Raw genomic sequence first — 5,979 nt, forward strand, 5'->3', positions numbered from 1 at the left:
CTGCAATAAAATAAACTGGTGTGACTGTCACTGTTTGTTTAAAAAGTTCGAGCGAGCGCCGCCGGGAATCACCCGAGTTATCCAGGAGTGGGGAGTGCAGGGGGGCTGGTCTGGACTGCTGCGCAGCTTGAGTGACAGTCCACGACCACGTGACGCACTCAGCTGCAGCAGCAGACAGCCAGCCAAGGCATATAGCGCGCAAGTGATGTTTAGGGCAGAAACTTGCCTGCGCATGCGCATCAGTGTTCCCCCATAAGGGGGTGCCTGTTTAAGCTGGCCGCAGCCCCCAGCTTCACAAAGGCGACACAGGGCGAGCATTCATGAGCCCCCCTAGGCGCCAGGATTGGTCGGTCACCGCAGGGCAATCCATTATTGGATGCCGCGCGTGACGTCAGATCCAGCCTCTCTAGTCTCTCGTCTCTACCCGCCATTAACGAATGCAAGTATTCCTGGCTGAAGGAATTGGGACTGGCCGAGGGAGGAAAACCATGGGGTGTATAACGGAGCTTGGGGAGGGAGAGGAGAGGTGAGTGGATTCTCTATATTTACTAGATAAGCATGCTGTGCTGCTACTCGCCAGCTTAACTCATCCTCAGTACGTCCAGTGCTCCGTGGGCTGCCTCCGGTGCTCTCTCTGGCTGCCGGCTCTGATTTGCGGATTCTGCCGGCGGTGCTCGCCCTAGTAGCTGGGATTCCTGTGGGCTGGCAGGTGGCGCCGCCACGCCCTGCGCTCGATTATCTGGCCTCGCTTCACCTGTTGAACTAACATCCAGCCCTGCTCTCCACGCCCTGGGCCCCGTCACCGCTGCCAGGTTGCGTGCTGCAGGTTGTTGCCCAGGAGACGAGGCCTGTGCACTTGAGGGAAAGGCCGCTGGAGACACGGGGCAACGGCTGGACTCGCCTCTGTGTGCAAGGCGGCAAGGCGGCTTCAGCCTTGGCACTCCCGGCCATGTCGTCCTGCGGGACGCCAGGGAACAGATGGCTGGTATCTGAAGACACCTCATGCAGGGTGTCTTCATAGCAGCTAATGAGTGGATTTCTGAGTTGGGCGATGTCACTTGAATCGATGTTTGCATCTGAGTGCCCCCTTTCGGTGTTGTCATGGGAAGGGATGCTTGGGGCCACACAGGTCCGTTTTGCTGTGTGTCGTCATGGTGCCCAGTGCTTGGACTCGGAAGTTCTTGTTGTATGTCGTCGTAGCAGCCAGTGCTTGCATGTGGGTGAACTTCTGTGTGTGTGTCGTCAAGGGACGCTGTGCTTGATTCTAGGGGTGTCTCTTGTGTGTTGTCGTAGCAGCCAAAGCTTGCATCCGGGTGCCCCTCTCATTTGGTGCCATCCTGATGCTCGTGTGTAGCACGTGGGGATCCCTCTCGATGGGTATAATCTTGGGATGTGTTGTTAGGGTTTTGGTTCCCCTCCCCAGCATCACAGGAGTTGTCAGGGTCTCCAGCATGTTCTCCATGGCTTAGGGCCCCCTCTGATCCACAGATGGCCCCAGGTAGGGTCTCCTCCTGGCCTCCAGGGCATAGAGTCTTGGACAGGGTACCACTGGGCTCACTTTCTGCCCCTATCTGTTCAGGGGGCATACTCTCAACAAAGGTTTCCTTCTTGGGGCAGTAGCTGGCATTGCCTGCTGAGGGCATCTCGCCAGAACATATTTCTTGTGTTAGGTGCGTATCCATGCTAGCAGCGTCAGAGTGAGACGTCTTCGCAGTCAACGAGGCCATTGGAGAGTCAACGGGGTGACAGGTGGCTCAGACAGGAAGGCCCTAGGGGCCACAGGCACTTGGAAGGTACTAGCAGGTGACAGTTGTCTAAGGCAGGAAGAAGGGGGCACCTGGCGGAACAAATGGGTGACAGGCGAGCAACAGGTAACTCAGGCAGGTGGCAGAGGCAGGTGGGAAGTGACTCCGATGGATAACAGGTAAGCCACTGTAGTTGTGTTCTGTGCATGGAGGGAACGTTTGATTACATCTCCACGTGTCTGACGTCAACAAGTTGTAGTATAGTTTTCTCTCGTTGTGTTGCTTTATGCTGAGGACGAAACTGCAAATACAAATCTGGGACTAAATGAACTTCGCATGTGTTAAGTGGGATAACCTGAAATTTCATACACCCAGGCATTCTTTAACGACTGGCCATTGGCCACCAGTTCCCACGCCTTCTTACTTATGGTCCTGTGTTGTGCCTGCTCATGTGAAGGACAATTTTTACTTCAATGATCAATGTCCGGATCGAGATGTGTATCCAGTGTTGTCCAGTATGTTTTGCGTAGCTATCGAAAATATCTGGTGTGCTTTGCGCAGGCACTGATCCTGTGCCATGTGAGGGCATATGAGGGTTTGATTGAATTGACATCTGGGCACCTGCTTCCAGTTGTTGCTTCTATTTCTTAGGTGAAGATTACACCACTCCGATGTAGCAACTGTTTGTTTTGGGGCAAAATTAGGACAAGCCAGAGTTGCTCCTTAGACACGCCTTTACATTTTTATCCTAAATCGGAGGCAATATTCCTAATACAGTAGCTATGTTTCCACGATCAGAAAATGCAGTTTTGCCCGATTCAGGACTTTTCTCAGGAATATGTGGAATAAGACGTTGGCGATCATGTTAATCATTAGTTGTCTGTATTGATGTGCAGAAGAGTTTATACCAGTGTTGAGGTGATGTTAATCTCTGGCTTATTTCCATGCTCCACGACATTTTAAGTAGGTGGGTTTATCATATGGACTTTTAAATAAGACTTTTTTGCTCGGTTAAAACTGAACTCTCTGCACTGTAGGGTTTGCAGGCCCAGGTGCTCCTGTGCTAAAACATGCTTCAGCATTTGCTTTTTTACCCTTGATACAGCATAGCAAGGTGTGTGAAGGAGTTAAATACTCTGAGTGGGGATGTAGTACTTTTTACAACCCTCCTGATTTGCTGCACAGAGGCCCCTGTCCCATCCTGACCCCTTTATAATTGTGACCTTAAAAGCTTTGCCGTTCAAGCTATTTTAGTATAACTGAGTAAGTGGCATGATATTTGGGAAGGTGATTTATCACAAGAGCTTCTTGTGTTGCACTGCTGCAATATATATGCGGAATGACACCCCGTCTGGTGCTGGCACGTGGCGGCTGGAGGGCCACACTGCACCCCGACTGCTACTGTCACATGTACTGCAGCGGCTGAAGGGCCACACTTCACCCTGACACCCCCTCAGATGCTGGCACGTGTACTGCAGCGTCTGACGGGCCACACTACACTTTGTCAGCCCTTTAATGCAGCAAGCTGTACTGCAGCGGTTGTAAAGGTCATCCCACTATCCATGGCGGCCTCCTGCAGGAATGGCATGTGTACTGACACCTGCATAAATATGGCTGCAATGACCAGACCCTTCTCTACCCCCCCCCCCCCCCCCCCCCCTTATCGGGGCAGCACTTGCCCTGCATTCTGTTTTTTTTGTTGTTTTTTTGTGTTCAGATTAGGGGCTGGTATTTGGATGTGACTAAGGCATGCCTCCTTGCTGAGTTTAGTCATAGCTGGAAAGTGGTCCAAAGTCACACACAACATTTTTAGTCACTTTTGATTTTTTGGGGTCAATACAATTTCTCTGCTAGGACATTAATGTCTGGAGAAATAATACCTGCAATTAGCAGAATACAAAGTTATGTTCGGTGTGCACTAGATGGCATTGAACCAGTTGGCCTGTATGAGAATGTGGGATGAAAATACAATCCTAAAATAGGGGTAAACTGTCTTTTCCAACAATGGTGCAAGCTGTGTTCAGAGCATCTGCCCCTCGTCTCCTTAGGTGGCTGGAACAGTTATTTAAGACTTGCTGAGTGACCTAGCACCTCTTACCTGGAAGGAATTACGGGGCATATTACCAAGCAATAGCGATAATTATCGCTATTGCTTGGTTAGAGACAAAAAATTACCACTGAGCTGCGGCGATTTTTATCGCAGATAAACCTTGGTATTACCAAGGTTTATCGCAAATGCGATAAAAAACGGCCGCAATGCATGAATATCGCTGAAAAGTCTGCGATATTCATGCATTACCGAGCTAATGCTCTTAGCCATGTTATCCACCTCCCATTGGATAACATGGCTAAGAACTGCTCAGGGCAGGTGTTAGCTTTTGGAGATATTCGCGCTTAGCGCGAATATCTCCAAAAGTTGGTAGTAGGAGATAGCGATGTTAGCGACTGTTTCCAGTCGCTAACATCTTGGGACGCCCACTTTGCATGTCATTAGTGATAAATATCACTGACATGCAAAGTGGGGCCCAAGATGGTCGCTATCTCCTACTAGCTGTCGCTAACTGGTGTTAGCGACAGCTAGGTAGTAGGGAGATAATTTTATCTCCGCTTTCTTGGCTTTTAAAGCCAAAAAAGCGGAGATAAATCCCTTGATAATATGCCTGAAGGTTCTGCACGAATGGCAGGTGGAAGATTCTTACTGGTTTGAGCAGTCAAATCAGAGAAAGCTCGTCCACCTGTGCACATCGTGGTAAATTGGCATGTATGTACAGTGTATATTTAAGTGTACTATGCTAGGATGAAGGGGCCTAGCAGGCACATAAGTGGAGAAGAGAGAAGTCAAATAGCTTCTGGGCCGGGAGCAATGCATGGGTCTATGATAAGAATTGTGAGTATTAATTAGGAAATGTTTGCACACAGGTAGCCAATAAAGAGCAGCAAGATAGATGGAAATATTGGTGCTTTTATTAAGGCCTAAAATAATGCGAACAGCTGCGTTTTGTATCAATTGTAACCCAAAGAAAAGATGACTCGAAAATCCAATGAAGAGAATTGCAGAAATCTGGCTTGCTGGTAATGAGAGTGAACTAAGGTTTCTCAGAACCCTCATCATGAAAAACAAGTATCCGAAAGTTTGCTATATAGGCTCCAAATAAGATTTGATATTGACAATTTTTCCTAGATGATATACAGCTAAGAGAGAAGTCGGACAGACTTGTGCCACTACTTCAAAGTCCAGGTGGAGTGCAGGGAAGTGGGTTTCGGTTGCAGTAAACCCCCATTTTTGGCCAGATATCTAATGCCAACTTGACAGAGTGTGTGCTGGGACCCTGCTAACGAGGCCACAGCACCAGTGTTTTTCACAAAATTGTAAAATGTTTCCTCAATTGGCACACCTCTCGGACACATTTAAGTCTCCTGTAACATCTACTTCTGGTACCAAGGGCATTGTCACCAGAAAAGGGCCTGTGAGGGCCGCAGCATGTATTATGCCACCCTCAGAGACCCCTCACATTAAAACCCACACACTGGCATTGCAGGCTGCGCGTTTTGGTGCAGTCCAACCTGAGGAGTCGGCATGGCACACCTCCTTTGGTGCCATGCCTACCAACACGGCCTGTGGCATGGTTAAGTCACCCCTCTAGCAGGCATTACAGCCCTAAGGCAGGGTGCACCATATCATGGGTGAGGGTATAGCTGCATGAGCAATATGCCCCTACAGTGTGTGTGCCATTCACAAAAATTGTAAGTGCAGTGAAGCCATTTTGAGTACATGGGCTGGAAGTTGTCTTACGAATTCCAAAGCTCCATGATGGCTTTACTGAAAACTGGACAGTTTGGTACCAAACTTCTCAGCATTGATCTATGAGTGTTGCTTTCTTCCACGTGTACCTGCAAACACAACAATGATGGACAGAATGTGGATCAATGTCACACATTCACCCCAGTCCAAAGATCTGGCCCAAATCCATCGTTTTTCAACTCCACACCACCCTGGGTTAGACAATGGCGATATGCAAATCAGCGCTGACCCTGTGCCCCATGGGAACAGTCCAGTCCGAACTACAAAAGCCATGTCCTTCCCAGAACGGAAACAAGCATCCGAGGACCGGCCCGGTTTCGAGGTAACACCTCTCATCAGCCCGGCTAGCTTGATTCCAGTGGTGTGGAGTGCCTGGGACTCACGTCTGAGCATCCCCAGTACACTTAGAGCGGTACCTGCAAACACAACAAT

The 5,979-nt window shown here is 49.3% G+C and overlaps 1 pseudogene; it reads right to left on the bottom strand.

The window, feature by feature from the left end:
* Window positions 1-581: 581 nt before the first annotated feature.
* On the bottom strand, window positions 582-1,727 carry LOC144828178 (uncharacterized; annotated as a pseudogene).
* Between the last annotated feature and the right edge of the window lie 4,252 nt (window positions 1,728-5,979).

Source organism: Lissotriton helveticus, chromosome 4_1, assembly GCF_964261635.1.
Source record: "Lissotriton helveticus chromosome 4_1, aLisHel1.1, whole genome shotgun sequence".
Lineage (NCBI taxonomy): Eukaryota > Metazoa > Chordata > Amphibia > Caudata > Salamandridae > Lissotriton > Lissotriton helveticus.